General features: G+C 37.3%; 1 long non-coding RNA gene across 1 annotated transcript; it reads left to right on the top strand.

Moving 5' to 3' along the window:
- The first annotated feature begins 2070 nt into the window (after positions 1 to 2070).
- On the top strand, positions 2071 to 21884 carry LOC116443514. Its single transcript, XR_004239945.1, has 3 exons — positions 2071 to 2794; positions 14114 to 14239; positions 21768 to 21884. It is a non-coding gene; the product is annotated as an uncharacterized LOC116443514 (long non-coding RNA).
- The last annotated feature ends 1710 nt before the right edge of the window (positions 21885 to 23594 follow it).

Below are 23594 nucleotides of genomic sequence, written 5' to 3'. Positions count from 1 at the left end.
TTGTTGATCTTTTCTCTGCTCTAGGATATACAAGTCCTTTTCAGAAGACCATTAACATTACTGTGGTAGGCTCTGAAACCTGTAGTCATCTCTTGCTTGCTTTCTTCACTACAATGACTACTACTACACTACAACATATTTATTTAAATGTGTTCTTTTCTCAGATACAGCAAAATAATCTTCAGAATCAAAAACATATTCTGCTCCCTTTTATGCAATATTTCTGTAATCCATTTATTCAATAATATTTTGATGTTAGCTAATACAAGATCTAAATTTAATCATTAAAGCACAGACCAAAATGACTCTCCCTTTAACTGAAAATTTATAAGTGCAACTTTTAAAATTATTTTCATCTTAATTACTCTCTGTTTAGTTTTAGTTTTAACACTCCCACTCTAGAAGACTGGTTAAGTTCTGCAAAAGTCTTTAAGAGTATGCTACCATCTTCTGGAAAGAGATGAAAATAGAGCTTTTAACTATTTAAGATTAAGCAGATTTGTGTTATCATCATCAGTTGCAGACTGTATGCTTGTACTTTCCAAAGCCCATCTGAGATTTTTTTCTGAACAGGGATAATTTAGAAAACCAAAATATTAAGATTTAACCATGTGTGTTGAAGAAATCTCTCCTTCAGGAGGGAATTCTTTCTTTCCTCCCTTTAAACTGCACCTCAAATTATACAATTCTTGACATTTTAAGGCTCGTTAACAATTTACATGCACAGCATGAAATCTTTAGAGATGAAGTCAACTTTCCTCTAAAGGACCCTCATTTCATCAGCTGAAATTCAGAATTCAGCTCTTTTCATATTGCCTTTAACATCAGCCTAGAAAGCAAAGTTCATGTCACATCCAACGCTGCACAGATTTCCAGTAAATGTATCCAAGATTGTGGGTTGTTGGCTTGTTACAGAGATAAGGCTGTTTATGAAGGTCAGTCCTGAGTGCTGAGGGACTAGATTTTAGTGAAGCAAGCCAAAAAGCAAAAAACTTCTTGGATTAAATAAACCGATGTAGTGGCTGCAACTGAAACCACATCATCTTTTGAAATGAAAAGTTCTGCTCTGTATTAGAAAAAAGATGCACTGAGCAGTGTAGCCCTGGTATTGATGCTTCCCATATTTCACATTCTATGTACTGAATATTTTACAGGACACTTTTTAGAAGTTTTTTGCTAAGAAACAGCATTCATAAAAGGCTCAAAAATCTTTGATGTGGAATTTAACTATTCTTTAATTATGATTTTCATTAGTTGATGGCACAAGCCACAGCAGTTCTAGATCTCATGACTCTTATAAATGCAGTTCACTGAATTTTTTTTTTTTTTTTTTTTGAGAGATTTACTGTAAGAATATGTATCCTGGAATATAATGGCAGGAATGGTATTGAAAGATCTGCATAGTGAACTTGGAAAAGAAACTTTTTCTTTCGAAACTACTGTGGGAACCTATTATCACACTCTAAGGTGTCTGTTGAAACTAGACTGGCTAGGTTACCTTAAGGGAAAACAAGATTTTAGAAAGACAGATACATGTGTAGACTTTCAAGAAAGAAATAAGCGTTAAAAATTAGGTGGTCATATTTCTGTTTTCAGTATTTCTTCACTTCCTGTTTGAGCTGGAAAAGTGGGGCAGCTCGTGAGGAAGAGAAAAAAAGAATTTCTGTTAGTCTATACTTTTATTTGCATGTTTTGTATTTTCAAAGTCCAAAGAAAATACTGAAAAAAGACCTAGCAGTGCTTTCTGTAGGATAGTTACTTAAGTTTTTTCTGTCTTTGGTGTATGAGAAAAGAAGAAAATATGGACAAATATTCTCTTTTACCTGATATTTCATGATTTTTTTAGCCTGTTGTTTTTTACATTGATGACCCACAAACAAAATAGTAAGCCAGCATCCTATCTTGGCTCCTGTTGGATGACTTTCACAAGGCAGAACAGAATATTGCAATGATAATAACAATTCTATGAAGGTTAAATGGCTGAAGAGTTATCTGGATTATGAAAATATTTGGACTTTATTAATTGAAATTTCAATTTTTTCCTTTGAAAATATGGGGTTTGTACTTAAAAAGAAATTGCTTGTCATAGCACTAAAAAAAAATATTTTCAGAATAGGAAATATTCAGGTAAAGCATAATTACAAATGCTATAGGGACTAATATATAAACTACATGGAAATTTAGAATAAGTGGAAGATGGCTTATTTAATTCAAGTAAAATTCAGATTTTTAGCAGGTGCAATATTTCCATTAGCTGAGCTGAGCAACTTAATAAAAAAAGTAAATCCACCCAGCTTTTTTACTTTTCCTGTTCTCAAATACTTCAGTGTCCTGTGTACTTGTTCATCTCACTGCAGTTTGTTTATTTAATTATTTGCAATGAATATTTTCAGTCACGGTTGTTCTCAGTTTTTAACCTTATAAATCATATGGCATTCTGTTTGTTCAGCAGGACAGGTTTTATCCTGAAACACTGAAGGAGAATGCATGTTCTAGAACGGAGATTTTGTAACTTTTGGTTATTATATCTTTGAGCTGATTTCTGAGACACTGACTCTAGTTGAACTGAAGCTCTACTGCTTAATGTTTGGATTAACTGAACATGCAGTGATCATGAACAAACAAATGAAAACTCATTCTGGGAATGACTTGAGCACCAGCAGAAAAAGTATTCTCATTATAGCCCCAGATGTAGTGGCATTCGTCCAGGACACTTGGCTTAGCAAATCAAGTCTTGCAAAAACATCAAGGGACTTTTCATGATCACATCATGGGAACTGCTGCACAAACTAAGGTAAGATGGCTGCTGCTAGAACATGCTTATACAAACATTCCTTCATTTTTAAGATTGATATGCCACTTATTAAAAGAAAACCCCTATTGGTTTTTTGGGTTTTTTTGCATTACCATATATTTTTTACATTACCAGGTAAATAACATTGTTGGTTTGAATTTCACTTTACTGGGCTACTCATGTGTGCTTTCTTGCATTATTAAAGTAACAGAGACCTGATTTTGATATACCAGTACATCCCAGTGTGTTTTTTCCCTTAAAACATCATTATTTTTGACTTTTCTTTACAATGTATTTCAAATTTTACAATTAGGGGATAGTTAGGAGGAATCAGATTTCAGGAAGTGTAAATACTAAGTCTACTTCTGAAACAGTAAAAAAAAAAATCAATCTCATTCATATTTTCTTCAACAGATAGGCACAGTAACTTCACTAAAATTATTCATGTGTTAAAAATTGTATCAATGTTATGGGAATGAACACTTTTTGCTGGTAAGCATAATAAGCATATTATGGACTTGGTTATGCTTTCTAGGTATTAATGAAATAGAAACATGCATATGTTTTTGCATTATTCTTCAAAAATTGGGTTAAATCTCAGTTTTCCTGGTTCAAAAATGAGGGCAAAAGCAGTTAGAAGAGGAAGAAATTGAATGACTAAGACCACCAAAAATGGAAAATTATTATTTTCAAGTCATGATGCCAGGAGAGGGAATAACTAGAAATGCATTAGAAAGCGTCCTGAATTAAAAATATTTTTTCAAAAAGTTTCATTTTGTAACGAAAGAAGATGTCATGTAGTATAAACACTGGTGTACCAGTATACAGCATGGTCTTCCTTCATAACACTTTCAGCTAAAATGACTAAATATGCACATTATGATGTCAAAATTCCAGGGGCATATTAGCCCCATGCATCATCCACCAACACATGTGCCTGATCTGTGTCAGCATTCCCTGTGCTCTGGAAAAGCAGGCACTTCAGCCTGGATTGCTTTAGTACCAGCAGGGGATTTATTTATTCCAGTTCCTTTGTACGTCAGTGGTTGGGCTGTTAGCTTGGGAGGCTTGGGTGTGGTCCCTGCTTGGGGATGTCACATCAACTGTGCCTCAGTTGCCTGAGTAGAAAATAGCAACACAGCCACTCTCTGCAGGAATGTTGCAAGGTTGAATGCACTCAGGTTTGCTGCTGAAGGTACTGTGACTGTAAGGGCTGCAGGAGCTCCTCAGTGAATGGTCTGAAGGGAGTTGGACAAGGCTCTTTCTACCTGATGTGATGCACAGGCACGGCAGTGAGGGGGTACAGAGAGAAAAGGCAAAAGATAGACAAAAGCAAAGGCTGCTTCTCACTTGCTTTCAAATGTTTCAAATTTGCATCACTAAGCAACTTTTCACACAGGCGGATTTAAACAGGACAAGGAGGAATGGTTTTAAACTACAGGAGAAGAAATTGATTAGATTAGATGTTAGGAAGAAATTCTTTAATCAGAGAGTGATGAAGCACTGGGAGAAGTAGCCCAGAGGAGCTGAGGATGCACCATCCCTGGAAGTGTTCAAGGCCAGGTTAGATGGAGCTCTGAGCAACCTGGTCTAGTGGAAGGTGTCCCTGGGCATGGCAGGAGGTTGGAACCAGATGAACTTTTGAGGCCCCTTCCAAGCCCAGCCATTCTATGATTCTGTGATTCTATGATTATATTTTTATATTAGCAAGTGGCATTTTTTTAAAAAAAATACATATTTAATACTGGAGAAGGAGTGTCCAAAACAGAGGTGTTCAATAGAAACAATTGCTAAAAATTTGTCAAATGAGTTTAGTATCTTCTAACCTTTAAAGAGAAGCAGCACTGGAAAAACTGATAACTCATAAGAATGTCCTTTGTGGATTTATCTAATATTATAAATAAAATAAAGTTATTCTTTTAGATATCATTATTTCAATTATAGTTATAAAATGAAATATTCTGAAATACTGCATTTTATGAAAAATCCTAAGGCTTTGTCTTCTTATCTTGTTTGGGACAAAACCAAACTTCAGAACTTCAAGGGCTTCACAGACTTGTCTAATAATAATATGTAAGATAAAACTATTTAATACCTCCACTTTTGATGAAGCATTGAAACCATAAAGGTTCAAAATATGTTAAATCTTGTTCAGGATGGATTTGGATAATTAATGGAGAGATACCTTTTTTAGTAATAACTTGACTGAGTAAAGGAAAAGGATTTACATATTAATGGTACTGGTGTTCCTGAAGATGGAATAGAAATCTTACATGGTTATAAAAGCCTGGCTCTTTATTGTTCACCAAATGCAATTTGTGTGGGGAAAATATTGGGGCATGTCCACTATGGGAGTTACTTGTGTTTGTGGGGAAAAAAATGCCTCCAAATTAGAAAGAGCTGTTAAGTAATTTATTATTTAACTTATTTATTTCTCTTACAGTCTCCAATAATTATCACAAATATGGTGTAGGTAAAATACAACATTAATACATCAGCTTTTTATAAAGCTGATTTTTTTTACTAGATTTGTCAGATAGTCACTGAAATTCAGAAACCACTGAAATTCAGATATGATCTGTTTATTTTAAGCATATCTTGAACCATTGCAGATTGCTAACAGTACATGGAACAATCTTTTTCTATGGAAATGTTCCATGCATACAGTTTATGAGCATAGCTGGCCTCTCTAGCCTCTGGCTTGCTCTACCTTTCCCTGTATTTTGCATTCCCATGAATGAGAATGAACTATTACTTATTTTTGGCTCTCCCAAGAATGGAGTGAAGGAGTAACTTAACTTTTGCCCTCAGTGTCTCCACCTCCTCCAGTCAGAGCAGATGTCACAGGCATGTGCTAGCTTCCAGCCATCCTTATTATGTCTTAATCATGTTCTGAACTTAACTCATTCCCAGGAGTCAACAAAGAGTAGTCAAGTAGTAGGAGTAGTTATGGGAAAGAAGAGTAAATAGTGCAGATGTCAGGAATTAAATCCTGACCATATTTAAAATGTCTCTTGCCTCTCCTGGAGTCCAAATCTCAACTGTTCCCTTCAGAGTCCCAGTCCAATGGTTTAGTATTCTGGAATCAGGCCTGGATGCAGCTCTGAACCAAGAGAAGGGTTGCTCAGCTCTGGGGTGTGCCCAGGTACCTCAGAGCAGCCTTCCCCCACTGATGGGAGTGCAGGGATTTCAGTGAGCTATCCCCAGGGACCACTGCTTTCCTCTCCAGTCCGCTCAGGATCTGGGCTTTAAGAGAGGGAAGGAAAGAGGTGGGTAACTGGCACAGTGTCATAAAATATCCTGAGTTGGAAGGGGCCCACAAGAATCATTGAGCCCACTTCCTGCCCCTGCACAGGACAGTCCCAATAACCACACTGTGTCCCTGAGAGCACAGTCCAGACACTACTTGAAAAGTGCATTTGAGCTCTGTCAGGCTTGGTGCTGTGACCACTTCCCTGGGGAGCCTCTTCCAGTGCCCAAACACCCACAGGGAGAAGAATCTTTTCCAAGTGTCTGACCTAGACCCTCTGACAGCTTCAGGCCATTCCCTCAGGTCCTGTCACTGGGCACCACAGAGCAGAGATCAGTGTCTGCCCCCCTCTTCCCCTCCTGAGCACATTGTAGCTGCCATGAGGTCTCCCTTCAGTCTCCTCTTCTCCAGGCTGAACAAACCAAGTGACCTTGCCCACTCCTCATATGGCTTCCCCTCAAGGCCCTTCACCATCTTTGTGGCCGTCCTTTGGACACTTTCTAAAAACTTTATGTCATTTTTATATTGTGCTGCCCAAAACTGCACACGGGAGTTGAGGTGAGGCCGCAGAACAGAAAGTGACAATCACCTGCCTCGACCACTCGAAGAGTAGGAGGGAACAGCAAAAAGAGACCGGAAAAACAAGAAGTGACCTGGGAACCAGGGAGAGGAGGAATTCTGCCCCTTGGGGAAGCCGCGCAGGAGAGCAGGGCTCCCATCACCTGCGTGCAAATTCCACGTGGCACACGCTGCTGGTTTGCAGTGTGGCCACCAGGTGCCACCAGTGAACCAGGAATGAATTTGGTTTGGATTTTTTTTTTTTTTTTTTTTTTTTTTTCCTTTCTCTCAAGAAGCTTCAGGAGGCACCTGCCGGATTCTGGGCATATTCGATGTAGTTACTGAAGAGTTTTTGGTTCCTTCTGTGAAAGTGACCAGAGTATTCAATTTCAGACACTTGAAAATTCATAAGCACAGATGTACAAATAGCAGAACCACTGGACCCAATCTGTGCCTCTAATTATAGCAAGTCTCTTCACAATATCATTATTTTAACCTTTAAGCTACCTTATTGTTCTTGCTAAGAACTGGCTAAGTAGTACTGTCTGAGCAATGACCAATCATTAAAAATTATTTGCATTTTGACCGAGTGTTTGATTCAATTGCCTCTTCCCTGTTATTTTTTTTGCTATTTGCAAATATGGGACAGATAAGTTTTCGTTTCATTTTATTTTTTACCTATGTATATAGTTTCATGATTGAAACTCAGTTAAGCTTAGTTTTTATGAGTTTATTTTTATGCAAATCTTTATTTTGAACTCTTTATGGGGAGATTTAACCCATCATGAACTTTGGTTTTGGTAAATTTTGTATTTTCAGCAAGAATTACACAAAATCAATTTGGAAATCTTAGCAGGATTGACTTTGAAATTACAGCTTTCTTTCACTTCAGCTCTAAATAGTTAAATAAAATACAATAACAGCACAATAATTGGTAATTGAAATTAATATCTCATTTCCAAAGCTATGAATAGCTCAGTTGTTATATTATTGTTTCTTTTTGAGTTTAATAACAGGTATTGATGCCTTAAGAGGCCTCCTAGACACAGAGACTGGACAGGAGTACAAAAATAAAATAGATATTTATTTGAAAGGTCTTCAAAGGTACCCTCTGGGAGCCAGAGGCTATTGCCAAAAATGGACCCCAAGATGGTCACGAGTTCTTCACACCTTTATAGGTTTGATTCATTTGCATATCAGGGTTAATTCTCCAATTAAAGCTTTGGTTCAATGATGTAATTTCCCCTTTGCTGGCCCCCCCTTAGAAGCTCTTTGGATTATACTTTTTGGGTCTGGGTGTCCTTGAAGAGCAGGCCCGGAGAGGCTTTGATATGTCTACCTAGCAGAAATTAGCAAGCTACAAGAAACCCCGGAGTTACACTCTAAGCAGTACAGAATTGGGAAAATACAAAAGTTAAAACCTAGGCATCAGTATGCAATTATGTCTGTAACAGTGAAACTATTGCAATACATACATTGAACTACCAAACAGGTCGACCATCAAAGAATATGCAACATTCATAATTCAGCAGCAAAGATATCCCCCCCTCTTGACCACTTCGGCTTGAAAATAAACTATCAGTATAAATCAAATATAAGCTCTTTTTTACAGATGATAACACTGACATAATTTTAATACACTGGAATGCTTTTTAACAGGCTCTGAATGTTTTTTCCAGCTTAAATAATATATTGGTGTTAGTATTATAAGCTGTTGATATACAAATACCATTTTGTTTCTGCAAAAATTCTTCACAGCATGCTCAAAGTAGATCAACAGCAATGCAAACTGTCTGGTCTGCTCAATTGTGTCTTAATTTCCTAAATTAAACAGACAGATGCTTGATCCATTATTAGATGTTCACATTTGACACTCTCCTTTCAGTGACCATTGGAACATGAATTCTATTTTTTCCCTTCTCTTACCCTGAAGCAGCAAGTGGCTCTCTAAAAGTGGGTTAAGTTTTAAGGGAAGCAACTGGCCTTGGGACAAAACCACACAAAGTACTTGTTGGTTGTTCTCCACTGAAGCTGTTTTCCAACAGGATATTGGGTTTTCTTTAGAAGGACATTTTTTGGAAGGTGCTTGTTTTCTGCAGACAATTTAATCTTTTATTTTTGTTGGAAAGAGAGAACACCTGACAGCTGAAAACCCTTTGGCTGAAAACAAAAAAAAAAAAAAAAAACAGAGAGACTTGGAAATGCCGCTCAGTGCTTTACGTCATATGTCCCAGTCAGACCGTCCCCCTGCACTGCACCCCAACAGTCTGGACTGCAGGGTGGGGCAGCTCTCCCCAAAGGGAGGTTTTAAGCATTTTTTTCAAGTTCCAACAGAGGTTTGTTATGAATAGCCTCAGATGCTTTATTCTAGATTTTTTAATAAATAAAAGCATGTATTTTGTAACCTTTTCTGTTTCAAGTACCCTACTTGCATAGAACAATTCAACTGACTAGAGCCAGGCTGGGATATCTTCCTGCATGTGGGGCAGGGTAAGATCTGGTCAGGGGAACTGGGGTTGGACAGAGCCTGAAAGAAGTGGGCAGGGCATGGCAAGGACATGGCAAAGCCCAATCAGGACGGCAGGTCAGTGAGCTGGGGTCCAGATGAGCAGGGCAAGTGTCCAGAGATGGGCATGGCTGCAATGGTCAATGGCTGGTGGCTTTCAGGTCACTCAGGGTGGGAGCTCTGGATTGCAGATGCAGAGATGCTGCTCTGTGGGGGGAGACTGGGACCAAGATCCCACAGAATGCCTTAGGATCCTGGTGATATGAAGGGCTGCAGGAGATGAGGGCAGGGCTTTGAACTGTTTGGACAAGAAGGAATGCAACTTCTGTGACAGGAAAATGAAATAACTCTTACCTGTGAGAAGCAGTGGGAAGATTCTTGCTTGCCTGTCAGTCAGGTTCAAATGTATTTTTTTCCTTGCCAAGAATTTTGCTTTAGGGCTAGCTGTGCTTATCGCTTCCACAAGACTCTTCTCTTTTGTGTCTCTGATGTTCTGGATTTAATTTTAGCCCTAATTCAAACTTTTTTCCCCCACCCTAAATAACAGTATTGTTCACCTAAAACCGTCCACATGACAGTTATTAGTAGATAAATCCTTTCCCTCCAGTCTTCCTTCAGAGCTAGTTGAATTTAATTCATTTGCAGCTAACAAATGCCATCTAGTGGTTATTATGGGCTTAGTTTAGCATCTAGTAAAATACAGCAGCTTGGAGTTGTATGAATAAGAACCTTGAGCAGTTAATACAGAAAAGAGGACTGGGTGCTGTGGGCATTCTCAAGTTATCTCCACAGTTTCTGTGGACTGATACATAAATAAATACATATTGATCTGGTTGTGTTGATGTATGATGTTTTCTTACCACCTGTACTAGTTACATAACCATCAGTGCTAATCAGGTTAGTGCAGCCAAGCTCCATTTTCTGAATAAAATTTGTATATCCACAGGGAAATTTTTCCACACACTTGGTACTGATTTTTTCACTCCTGCAAACAAATACTGTGATTCATGGAAGGTGTCTCCATTTAATTAAGCCAACAATTAGTCGGGCATTCAATTAGTGCAAATTCATTAACAAAAAAATATTTCCAAACTGGAGATTTGCATAAGCCATGAAGGGCTGTTATAAGCATTGGACTACAGAGATGAAAGTCCACCTATGAAAGCAGTGGACTGTAGAAATTACAGGGGTTTGTAAAGTCATGATCTGTACTGGGCAGTAGTTATAGAGAGAAGTTGTTATTTCTCAGGATTATAAGGTAGAAGGTTTGAAAGAAGTACATTTTCACGATGCACGCAATTAACTCATAGGATGCATTGCTGTAGGATTCTGACCACAAGTGCATATGAGTTTTAAAATGAACTCTGACAAATTCATCTGGCATAGATCCATCCTGTGATGTATAAGTATGTATGTGTATTCCTGGATGAACTGTCCAGCTCAGGATTTCCGATGGTGCTGAAGGTAGGCAGGGTCCCCATAACGAAAAATTAGCCTATGGCTGTCTCACTTTGTGTAATTCTTGCCTGAGAAATAAATTACTGATGATCATCTGGTAAAAGGCTCTGGACTTTGCTTCAGCCCTGGATGTCAGTTCTGACAGTCTTATCTGGCTCAGAAACATTGTAAATGTTGGCTGATTTAGGAGATTTCCTAAATGAAGCACATATAATCCTTTCCCGGAAGGTATCAAATATCCACAATTTTTATGCATTATATGCACTATACATACACTCATTCATTAAAATGCTGACCTATTTCACACTTCTCCTATTGACTTATTTATTTTTCCTTTTTCATGTCTTCATCCGTCTCCTTTCTGGCTTGACTAAACAGACCAAAATGCTCTCCATACTGAGATAAGCATCTCAGTTGCCAAACTGTGGTCTGTGACTAAGGTGATAAAATAAAACAATTTTGCCTGTTCCTACTTGGTGTATAATAAACTAGAGAACAAAGATTTTAAGTAAAATTACTCTGAGGTTTGCCCTTTGTGACAAGTTTAATGAATCACTTTTCACATAGCATGGAGAGCATCTGCCAGGTGAAAGATGAAGCTCATGAGCTTGTTCATTGTAGTTCACTGTGTGCTAACTCTAACGGGAAACAGAGCAGTCTCTTAGCCTCAATGTATCCCAAAATAGCTTACATTCCTACATAATGAGGTTAATTTATAAACAAAGGTAAGTTACTGAATGGGGAATAATAGTGCAACCATGTTACCTGTGATATGAGAGAGGATGTAGAGCCAGTCACCAGCATTACAACAGGTCATGCCTTTCCATAGATTGAGAAAAGCCACCAAATCCTGAATAGGTAGCAGCCGTCAGAATATTGTGTCACCAAAAAATTGATGGTGAGTTCAGTACTCGTCCTGGTTGTGTGGGGATGACACTTGTGGCCTCTGATTGGCAGGAAAGAAATGCCTTGATGTTGTTTTAGTTTCCACCTAGCCACCACTTATGCAGGGGGCAAACCCAGGGGGGATCACTGATGGCAGCAGTGACCTGGCAGCTCATCTTTGCTTTGGGGGAAACCACAGGCAGATAAACTTTTGATGGTACATACACTGTACTCACTGTTGAATTGCTTGCATTGAAACAACCTAAGGTTCAAAAAAGTCTTACTGTTAAGCAATTTATAGAAAAATCAGAAAATGCTTTGAGATTACCTGCAATTTTTTTTTTCTGTATAAAAGCCATAGGTGGGAACATTTCCACTTAGATGGCCAAGACCCAGGTGTGGTCTCTTCTATATAACAGAGTATATCAAGAGAGCTCTCTATTCAATTCCTTTCCTCTGATTGCATGCTCTGTCCCTTCTCAAAGAACATGTATGAAGTAAGGGATAGATCTGAGCTGCCAAGTTCTGCCAAACCCCAGAATCCAGCAAATTCTCTCACCTACTCTGACTCTTATTGAATAAGTTTACTGCCTCTTCTTAGGTAAGTTTAGTGTAGTATGTGCTTCCCTGCTTGATAGAAGATTTCGCTACTTAGTACGTTAAAGACCAGAAGAAGAGGAGGTGGTTAAAATTCATTCTTGCCTGGGGAGGTTTGAAAGTTTAATGTCCCATCTCCTGGTAAGGTTTATGACTGTGATGATGGGAGGTTCATAGTCTACTCCTGCTTGTAGGGCTGGGCCACTGGGCATATTGGATGCATTGCCCATCCAGCTCAGCACTGTCCTCTCTGTAGCTGCCCTCTAACCCCCATCCCACTTTTACAATGTTGTTGAGCCACTGTTCATTCCTCAGGGCAATCTACCTTACCCTGCTGTAGGACAGCAGTGATTTACCACCCCAGGGGAAAATTAAAAGTAGCAAAAAAAATTTTATCTAGATTTTCTTGGTTTTCTTGCTGATTGTTTCCTCTTACTTTATTCATGTGATTTCTCAGGAATGAAAAGTATCTGTACAGAGTCTTGTCTAGAAAGAGTGATTGATGCAATTCTACATTAAATATACTAAACAGTTCATGAGGTTAAAAGGATAACATAATAAACACATTTTCCAAACTCACACTTGCTCAACTGTTTACATTCAGATCTGCAGAAGAAACAAAATCTGATTAATGGAACTACCCTGGTAGTTTTCATATTAACTGATCAAATCCCCCTTTCTAGACATGAATGTCATAACATAAGCTAAATGTATATTTTACAAAGTTTTCATTATTTTTATGGTGGAATCAGGGTCACCAATGAGCTTCAGTTCCATTTGACCTGCATAATCATAGAAACAGCCTTTCACAATACTTTCACTGTATTTATCCCCATCTTCAGTGTGTTTAAGTAAGTAGTTGAAATAACAGCCGCAATGAAATAAAAAAAAAGCCCCAGGGGCAAAAATGTATCAGATTAGTAGGTTACATTTATGGTAACTGATTTTCCACATATTCAGATGGATACACATGGTCTAAATCCAGATATTTCAGGAATCTTGAAAAATTAATCAGCTTTCAGAATTTGGTTCTCAGAGGATAAATGGAGAGTTAAAAGTCTAGCCACATCTGCTGATCTCGTATATGCTGTCATACTGTACTGTAAGTAATGAAATAAGACATGATGAGTCTCCTGAAAAGAATGAAAATAATATGATTTTCAGCATTATGCATAAGACACACTTTTGGAATGGGAAGATATAAAAGACCTGGGGATCATAATAAAAAAAAAAAAAAAAAAGCAGAAATTTAAAATATTTCTTTGATTTGAATATGAAAAATGGAATGAAGTGGGAGTTTCTAGGAATGAGAGGCTTAAGGGATACTTCCTATTAAATTAAATTATATCTGTCTCGTTTCTCAGAGCAGGATCAACGGTGGAGGTTCTATAGGTAAGAGGAGATGAACAATATTTTAAAAGCCTTGTAATGTGTTCATTTCTGTTCTGGTACAACATCAGCATTAAAGAAGATCTCTGACTGTAGAGAGGCTATTAAAAAAAATAGCAGGTATCTTTTGTGCCTCTGCAAGATCATGCTTGGGAAAATACATTTTAGACACCAGTCCCTAAATTTTCTGCTAAAATAGGAAGGATGTAAGGTATAGTATTTGTATCTAAGCCTATGCTTGGGAAAAGATAGTTGTTTATAACACTCTATAATGTGTTTAGATAGTGATATGGAATAGGGAAATATAATAAAAACCAGCCTGTTCTCCACACACAATACAAAAAATGTTAGGAACTACCATGAAAGAGGTGATTAGGCAGTCTGTATCACAAAACCTGTACAGACATGTAAGATGGGTAATTAATCCCATAAGTTCAGATAATAGATGCTTTAAAAGGTTTGAAGTTGAAAAATAAAGAGAGATAAAAGCATAGTGACATTTAAAGCATTTTAACAGAACTATTTTTAAATTGAGTTGTAAAATTGTTGACTGCAAGACAATGCATTTCCCAAGCATGAATAGAATGATGCAGATCCTAGCTTTATCTAAAAAACCACAAACTGTTACAACTGAGCTAACAATATTTTTTTTTTTTTTTTTTTTTTTTAATAACAGGTATAAGAGTTCTACAAATGTAATCTAAAAGCAGGGATGTTTATCACCCCACTGAAAGAGTTTGAAAGTGGATCCACGTGCTACCTTTTGAGGATACAAGGTGGTTAAACATAATTTGTGAAAATGGTAATTAGTACAAAGTTTTCTTATTCTCAATGACGATCTGATATGTGCTGGAGCATGGTCAGGTACACAGGCACACAGCAGTTGTTTGGGATCTCTGCCTAAATGCAGAATATGGCTCAGTGCTGGCTCAGTGCTGTCACATCTAAAGTTTGCAAAGTCAGATAATTCAGGATCATTCCTGGCAGCTATGCCATAGTTCTGTGTAAGCTGTAAATTACTGCTGTGGGATAGCCTCCAAACCACTCTAATTGCTCTCAAATGGGCATCAAGACTGCTTTCTTCCTATCTTCAGCAAGCAGATAAAAATTATCATTTTCTTTCATTAAGAATTTTGCTTTTTATTTTTTTTTAATACTTTAAAGAGGCATTGACTGTAATCTCTTGATGGGTCACTGTTAGGGAATAGCTGTATGTTTGCTTGAGAGTGAATCTTTAACAAATAAATTGATAAAACACAGCTGTGACTGATTAACAACATAAAACTTGATCAAAATTTGAATGAGGGTATTAAACAAGACCAGAAAACATTCAGTGAACAACTACCTAGTTACTGCATAAAGGCAAAAGTCCTCTGGAAAGCAGAGTACATGATCATGAATCATTCTACCTCTGAGTAATGATAATAAACTATTTTCCTAAAGAGACTCTTTCAGTATAAAAGAAACTGTAACCCATAGGGATTGAGAAACCTGCAGTGTTAGAGATTCTATCTTTGGGTTTAAACCTAAATTCTTGCTCACTGAGGTAATTTAGGCAGCATTAAAAAACCGTGCTCAAGAAAAAAATGTTTTGCCTCTTTCCGGACTCCTTGAAACTTCCTCTGACACCTTTCAATTCCTTCTGTTATTTAGAGGAATTTAAGGATGCTTTTATACCAAGGACACATGGAGGCAGAAACTAAATAAATAATAACCTAGATATTAGACTTCATGTTTTGTCAATATATTTATCATTTTGCAAAGAAGTGGAGTGTTATTATTAATCAATTTTATTGGTGTCATAAAAACCCTGATCAGAGCAATTATTTGTCCCTGGCTGTCCAGCTGCAGAAACATAATCCAGGAGTCCTAAATATTCATGCCAAGAGCATCCAATCTCACATATTTTTATACCAGTTTTAAAAGTCTTCTGGCAGAAGATGAAAGGTGCTGTAAAAATATTAAACTATACAATTAAAAGCCACTTTTTTCTACTTCATATACAACGTTCTAGGATGGAGGTCCCTGCCTCACACGTGTTCAATGCTTAGGGAGCCGTCTTGAATGTTGCCTTGATTTTCTTAAAGAAATAGATTAGCACATTTCTTTATTCCTCTTTTGTAGCAATAATTTTAATATTTATTTGTAATAAGGCATTCATATTGCATGACAGTGTTGCAACATATTAAGAGAATTTGTTAGATTGCCATGTCCTTAGACTCTTGTAATTCAAAATAAGAAATGCTGCACAGTTTCAAGAAAAGTCATGAGGTGTGAGAGGTGTATGAAAGCTCATGAATGCCACATCACATTTGAGCTCTGTCATACTCATTTAAACATGGTGTGAAGCTGATGTACTGTTGTAAACATACACAAAAAGTGAGATAAATTTTTAAAGAATAAATTTTTACAGATGTACAATATACTAGATTTGAATGAGCTCTACGTTCTTTGTGCTGTTGGGGTGGCCATGACACACACGGACAGTGCCTCTTTCAAGGGCCAAAAAGCCGTTTATTAAACAAAGCAGCCTCTTTTATGCACCTTTTGTGTGTTATCACTCATGTTACAGATTCATTGGCTGCTAAACTACCACAATAGACTCACTGGCTGTTATTACCCATAATATACTACCATCGACTACCTATAGCATAAGCATTCAAGCATTCAGAAAAATAACAGGTGCGGATATGTTGCTGTTTTTCTCATTCTATTGTTTAACTTTCATGCTTCTGTCGATACTACATTCTCATGGGTAAAAACTAATTGTTTTTCTTCTCACAGACTTTTCTCACAGTCCTTCTCTAGCTGAAGTAACAGGCCTGAGCCATAATTTTACAAAGGCAACAAGGCCTTCATTTTATAAGGTTTTACTTAAATTCCACATCTCCCCCTTTTTTGTTTTTTATGGAAAGGGTTCATGTATTCTAATGTTAAAACAGTCTGCACCACCCCACCAAAACCACCACTGGCCACCTGCCGGCCACAGGACAAAACACATGGCATACAGATCACAACCAACAAAAACCACCAAGAACAACCATGCCACCGACAGAGACTTATAGCATAGGAAAACAAAAAGATAGTGTCCAATGTTCCCAGAGAGAGAGAGCTGCTTCTTCTTCTGCACTTGGCAGTAAATGGCTACTGTTCCAAAGCTCCCATGGCTGGAGCTCAGAGGCCGCGCCGCCCAGACAGGAGGGAGTCCACCAGCCAGAAACACGGACCCCAACACCACCAAATGTCTCTCTGGAAGCATGGAACAGGGAATAACTGGAGAAGGTCAGCAGGAACACAACAACATGATGGCAGATGCAGTAGGACACGAGGCAGTTGCCAGCCTGCCTCCACAAGCCCTCAGGTCACAGCCATGTTCCTGCCAGTCCTACACCTGCTCCTGCCTTGGCCACGAGGGCTGGATGGTGACTGGGTCCTTTTTCCTCTTGCTGGGCCTCATTTTCTCAGAGGTGATTGATGTTTGTCAGGTCAGGCAGGTATCCATGCTAGATCTGTTGGCAATAAAACACATAAATAAAACACATATGTACCTTCTCCCCTAGGTCAGTAGATCAGCTAGGCCGTTGCACGCCCAATTGTGGATCCTTACGTAAAAGCTTTTAGAAATTGGTTCCACACATGCAAATCTTCAGACCAATATCGCTCTGCTGGGGATCAAAATTGATGATTCACCTGCAAAAACTTTAGTGTAAATATTGTATTATCTAAATATTCCTGAGAGGTCATAGTTCATGTCTAGAGACAAGACATTCACTCTTAGACCAGGACTTCTCAATCAGATTTCAATTATTGTTTTCAAAGTGCATGCAAGTACCTGTATCTTGCATAGGATTTTGGAAGGGAGACACAATCTGAGAGCATCTCATCTGAGTGCTCCTGACTTAGCACTACGGCTCCATCCTCACCAAATCTCCAGTTAGATAAAATCCTGATGCTCTTTTTTTATTTATTAATCTCATCAAATCTATTTCTCACTGACTTTTTGATAGTCATGTTGCTCTAAGGTCTATAAGAGTGTAATAGCACATACATATTTTGCTGCAGAACTGACCATTTTAAGAGAGTTTTGTCTGCTCATCTATGCTTGTGATTTTTTACATCCCTCAGTCACACAGATACACTGAAATAAACACTGACTCCAGAAAAAAACCCAAAAAACCAAAAAAAATCCCATACCATAGACAAAAGTAATTCCCTATCTCACTTCACCACATGGCACATAAAAGGGGCAGGGAACTACAGCCCAAGGTAGCAGCCAGCAGTTGAGAATAGGCTGCAATATTGAAAAGCAACCATAATATGGTGACAAAATATATGCAAAATTGTACCAGTGAAAGAAAAAAATAGGTTTAAATAGTTGGCTAAGAAAATTTTACTGCAGGACAAGAATCCACAGCAAATGTGCTAATTCCCTACTTTTAACATTTTGGGCCTAGCATAAATTTCTTTCTTATGAAAACTTATACAGCAACAGGCCACAGGATGAACTTTCATTTTGTTTCTCAGTAGATTGGTCTGACGGTTTTCCTTAGAGAAAAAAAGGAAACAGCAGCAAACTCACCCAAGACTTAATTTATCGGAAACAGTCCAACAAAATGGACCCTTAAAAAACAATTTAAAGAGAACAGGTCTGAGGTTGCACTCATGTATAGGCCAGCTGCTAGCATTACCAGAGGTCAAACTTAGTTTGTTTTCAGCATGTTTCCTTGCACAGATATTAGTCTTTGTCTGTAATTTTGGCTATGTCTCTATTTTCCTAGCTCAGGTTAATCTAACACATCATCTGTCTTATTGTTTCTTTAAAAAACCTCAACCACTGACATTTACAAGTCGCAGTACTTGAAATACTTTCTTTGGGTCAGTTTGTTAAATTGCTTCAGATTAAATAAACAAAATCACATGCTGCTATGTTTTTGAATAGTGTAAATGTATTTCTATAGAATATCTGTTATTTTGGGGTAAAACCAGCAAGCCATATCCTTAACCCCTATAAGAAATTATATATCTACAGAAGTTACACTGGTTTCGGCTCTCTGAGGGCCCGGCACGGAAGGCTGATTACTTGATTGTCCTGGGTTGCAGTGGACAATGATCCAGACATGTTTTAGATATTTCTTTTACTAAAGACCACTATTTTCAGATGATCAGAGTGGGAAATGGGGTGGTTTTATGAATGAAGGAGCACTTGTCCTTCTTGATGGGACCGAATCTGACTTCTGCTGTTAATTATCAGATTATATTGTTGGATCTAGCTCTTCAGATCCTTAAGATCAGACTTAAGGCTAGGTTCAAAAAGAAACATGGATTTGAGGCACAGTGTGTATGACCCATGTTGCTGGCACCAAGGTCTGTTGTGCCTGTGACCAGAACCTCCTGTGAGGCCTCACCATCTGTTTTACACCATTCTCCAGCTCTTCCCATGTATTATATGAGAGCAAGATTTGCCACAACATAGTCCACAAGTGGTGCACATGGTGCCTCAGCTAGACAATGTGGAATGCTACACAGGGCTACATCTGACACTCTCCCAGTTGGGTGCCCCTGTCTTATGAGGATTCAGAGTCTGAAACAGATTAATGTGCTTTTGTTAAATATCTTTATTTCTCTTAAAAAAACCTCTTTTTTTCCCCCTTCCCCACCAGTGGTTAGAGCAGTGCATAGAAAGTCAGAGCTTTAAGATACTCTACCTTCCTGTGTCTCATTGCAATATATGGCTATAGGTACTTCTCACATATGAAGAAGAGTAAATAAAAATGTACACTGGCTATTCTGCTTGCCAAAGTTGAGCCACTATATATCCAGGAGTGAAAAATTCACTGGCTCAGAGAGAATGCATGGTGTAGACTGGATTTCTGGCCAGTTTGTGTCTGTCTTTAAAGCTCTAATTTATTAAGAAGTTGAAGGGGGCAAAGGAAGCTATACCATCTTTCTTCAGCTACCTCTATAATAAGAAAGGTTCCTTTAAAAGCTGAAAACTGACCTCAGTTCATGTAGTTAAGGATAGGCATTTAAATACTGTGCAAAAATCCTTTATGTTCTTTCTGTTGTAGAATTTATAGGGATGCAATCAAGATCTGCTCTGCATGTAACTCCTACTACTGCCAGTGATCATCTTCTTATTGGTATGTAAAATTGGATTTGGGCCTGTAGAAATGTGGGGTTTGCTGATATAAGTTTCTCAATCTCCCTTTTTCAAAAGGCACTATTACAAAGAAAAAAATCCTTATTTCTTCAGTTTTTTATAACAAAAATAGAATGGCGCAAATTAACATCATTTTTTTTCCTAGATACTGAATTTACCAAATCCTTAAAGAAAAAATATTTAATAGAACATATACATATAATTTTGTTACAAAACACATAAAAAACCAACAGATTTTGGACTGAATGTTTAAACCATCAGCTCTTTAATAACTCTAATTAAGCTTTAATGCCATTTTCTGGTTAGGAGTGGATACAAAGTCCCAATAAATCACGTATGTAGAATTTTATCATTTTTTCTTTACACTGTAGTAGTCAGTCCCAAAAGATTTTATTCATGTTTAAAATGAAACTAATATTTTATTTAGTTTCAAAATATTAAAAAAAGGAAAACATTTCTAAATAGAGCAACTGAATGAAACAATAAAATTTTATTTAACAGACCATTTTCCATAAAAAAATACTATCAAATATGTTTACAGTCTTTGATAACAAATTCAGAACTAAGTCCTGATTTTATTTAAAGATGAGATGGGGTTGTGTTAGTATCTCTGTTTGAAAAAATGGATGGTGTTGCAAACTCTGCAAATGTAACCATGCAGTATTTCTTCAGGAGGTTTACTTCTCCCCAGCTGAGTTTGTCTTAAGGTGCTGCTGACTTTGTATTTCTGTTGACAATAGTGTGCTAAGAAAATTAGTAACTTTGTTACTGTATATTTCATAACCAAGGTCCTGTTTGCGTCCCTGACCTTCCTTTCTACTTGGATACAAAGTGCTGGGAGATCTACCAGAAGTGTAAGGCAGATCTTAATTAATCCTTTATTTTTAAGTAAATGTTCAATAAAAGAAACTTTCTGGTCTGCATTGAATTTTTCAATAACTAGCCAGATATTTAGAAATTTTTGGTTCTTTCAAGAGAAATTGCTATGGAAATCAAGTTTCAAAACAGGGTTTACCTCAACAGAGAATAGAAAATATAATCAGATGTAAGTTTAATAACAATTGTTTGCATATATGAAAATTACATTCCAAATATATGCAAATTTTCTTCTTAAAAAAAACCACTACCATATTCATACAGTCAAAATTAGTTTACCAAGAACTTGGTTCAATAACTCATGTGCTCTGTGGTCCAACAATTCTGACATGAATTGTGAGTCATTCTTGAAAACTTACAAGTAGTACAGGCAAGCCATCAATTTTCAGATAAAAGAAGCAGCTGTTTTTGCAGAAATCTAGTTTTACTACCCTTCAGCATAACAGAACACAAAGTTTCAATAATGGAGGCCATTCAGGAATTATAAAGTTTTTGGTTTAGAGGCAATTTGCCTTTCCCAGAATCACCAAACAATTCCAGTTCAATATGAATTGCAAACATAAAAGCAGGTCTATAAATGTCTCTTGTGAGTATTTAATAAAATAGACACTTTTCAAAGTTGTCCAAGACATTGCAGTTGACAAGGAAATAAGGCAAGATTGCTTTGAATCTTATATTAAGCCAGTAGCAATAAACCAATACAATTTTACAGTGATTTTTCCTATGACTGCATTAAAATTATGTTGTAATTCCCAAGTGTCTGGATAAAATGACTTTTTTTACCATTCAATCACCAGTAAATTATCTAAGCAGATGGAAATACTTTAATCTCTTCTTATTGTGTTTGCCTCATGCTGGGTACAACATTTGCTGAAATCAAAAGCTCAACAGACAAACAAAATTTTGATATTTAAAAAAAAAATAGTTTTAAAGATATTTAAAGAAAGAAAAAAAAAAAGAGTCAAAGGCCATTCACTAGAGCTTTGCTTCTCAAGAGCCCCAAAAAGCCAGAACATCCTCCTGTAGTCTTCATTTAAGAAATATTGAGTTTTATGTATTTGAGTCACAGGTTATTTTGAAATGTTTTCCAGCTGAAGAATCATTTATCTATTCCAATCATGCAGCAACAGCACCATCATAAAGAAGATAAGTAAACCAAGAAACACTATGAAGTTCTACCCAGAATCAATATAACTCTACCCACTACCCAAACAGGTGCTCTCTTTTACATTACAGAAGTAGAGGAAGAAAAAATCTCAGTAGATGTGATTCTGTGTCTGTGTTTTCTTCTAAGGCAGGTTCAGATGAGCTGAAACAACAGCCTGTCTCCCAAGAAGAGGGTACCACTTCTGCTGCTGCTCTAAACCCCTGCTATGTGAATTGCTGCATGTGATGCGCCATACAACAGCCAAAGGAGGTTAGCACCTGAGTCTGCAACAGGTACACTGAAGTCTTTACCTCCCAATAGTGGAAATTCATCCTTGTTCAAAAGAAAGCAAACAATGTCTGTAGATGACACCCTGCTTACACTGTTTGACTCATCATTTTCTTGGTGAATCCAGAAAAATAAGTTAGAAAGTGTGATCTTCTGTAATTCACAGACTGTCATATATGTGTCAGGGAAGTTTTCAACAGAAGCTTTTTTACAAGAAAATGTAAACTTGTGGAAATTTAACAAGTTAGAATTTAGAAATTGGGTGGTTTGGGGATTTTTTTCCAAAATAATTTGCTAAAAATATCTTCCTGGTATAAAGAGGAAAGTTGTAGTAGAAAAAAGAATATAAAGAAAGAGGATCCAGTTGAGCTAAGGTCTCACATGCGGGGGGCATTTGAACCTGTGCCTTGCACAGTCCACACTGGTTTATCTCTTGAATCCTTCTCTTGTTCTTCCTCTAGACCAGCGAATAAGCAATTATTCTCACACATGATCTTCTTCAGAAGACAACACTGATGTACACAACTTAGTCCGGGGTAGCTGTAATGTTCACTCTGTCTGTACAAGAACACTTGTGGAACAATCTGTCTTATACCCAGAGCATTTGCTCTTTGCCACTTTCTGTGTTTCATTTTCATCAGCTAAAGTGACAGATTAATGATGTATCAACACTGTCTCTGCAGGAACCTGACTGTGGGTTTTCTCTGTCCTGAGCTAGTGCCCTAGACAACAGAGACTTCTGATCCTGTCAAGGGGGGCAGAGGGGGAGTACTGACGGAGAACAAAAGAAAGAAGTCAGTTTATACTTTGAAGCAAAAGAAGGAAAGCATTTAAACCTCTGAAAATTCCTAAAGAATAAAAAAATTCATTTAATATTAGTTCAGGAAGTTAGCTGTGCAAAGAATTACATACATTTACATTACACACATTCGAGTGAGCACTTTTTACTTTATTAATATCTTATTATATACTATATACATTATTATATATTATATACAGTTGTACTTGGACATAATACATTGTTCCAATAACGGTATTTTAGGTATATATATTGTAAAGGTAACATGATTTCATTGTACTTTGAACTTCATTTAAGACATCAGAAGCTACCATTTACTGTCTCTAATTTCACATTGCACAAGTACATCGTTTATTTCACCACAGCCAGGAGTTACTTGCTATCTATCAATGCTTTCCCATATATCAGGTCCTCCTGCAGGCTCTTGGCTTCTCAGTACAGCCTGAAAAAATGCCAAGCATTCAGGTGAGCTCAGCTGTCATGAGTTTCCACCTTTTCTGCTCAAGTTTAAATTGTGTCACTTCTTTTACCATATTCATAAGATTTAAAGGAAACTTAGGGCAATGACATGGTATACTTTGCTGTGGGTATCCATGACATTTAAGATTAAAGTTGTTCATATATTTTAGTAATTTTTTTTTAATCTGAGTTTCATATACTCAGCCTGCAGAAGGTCTAATGCAGCTATTTTCCTTTACCCCTAAATGTCACCTCTAAACCGGGATAACTCAAGGAAAGAATCTTTCTTAAAAACAACACTAAATAATTTAGGGTTCAGATGTGTGTGGTGTTATTCCTCCAGGCACTTTCTACAAGTGGAGTGTCAAAACTGGCATCCAAGCTGGTGCTTCTACTAGTGATCATGTCCTACAGGTAAATAAGGCCAG

This window comes from Corvus moneduloides, chromosome 4 (genome assembly GCF_009650955.1).
Source record: "Corvus moneduloides isolate bCorMon1 chromosome 4, bCorMon1.pri, whole genome shotgun sequence".
In the NCBI taxonomy this organism is placed as follows: Eukaryota; Metazoa; Chordata; class Aves; order Passeriformes; family Corvidae; genus Corvus; species Corvus moneduloides.
This window is presented reverse-complemented; position numbering and strand designations above follow the sequence as displayed.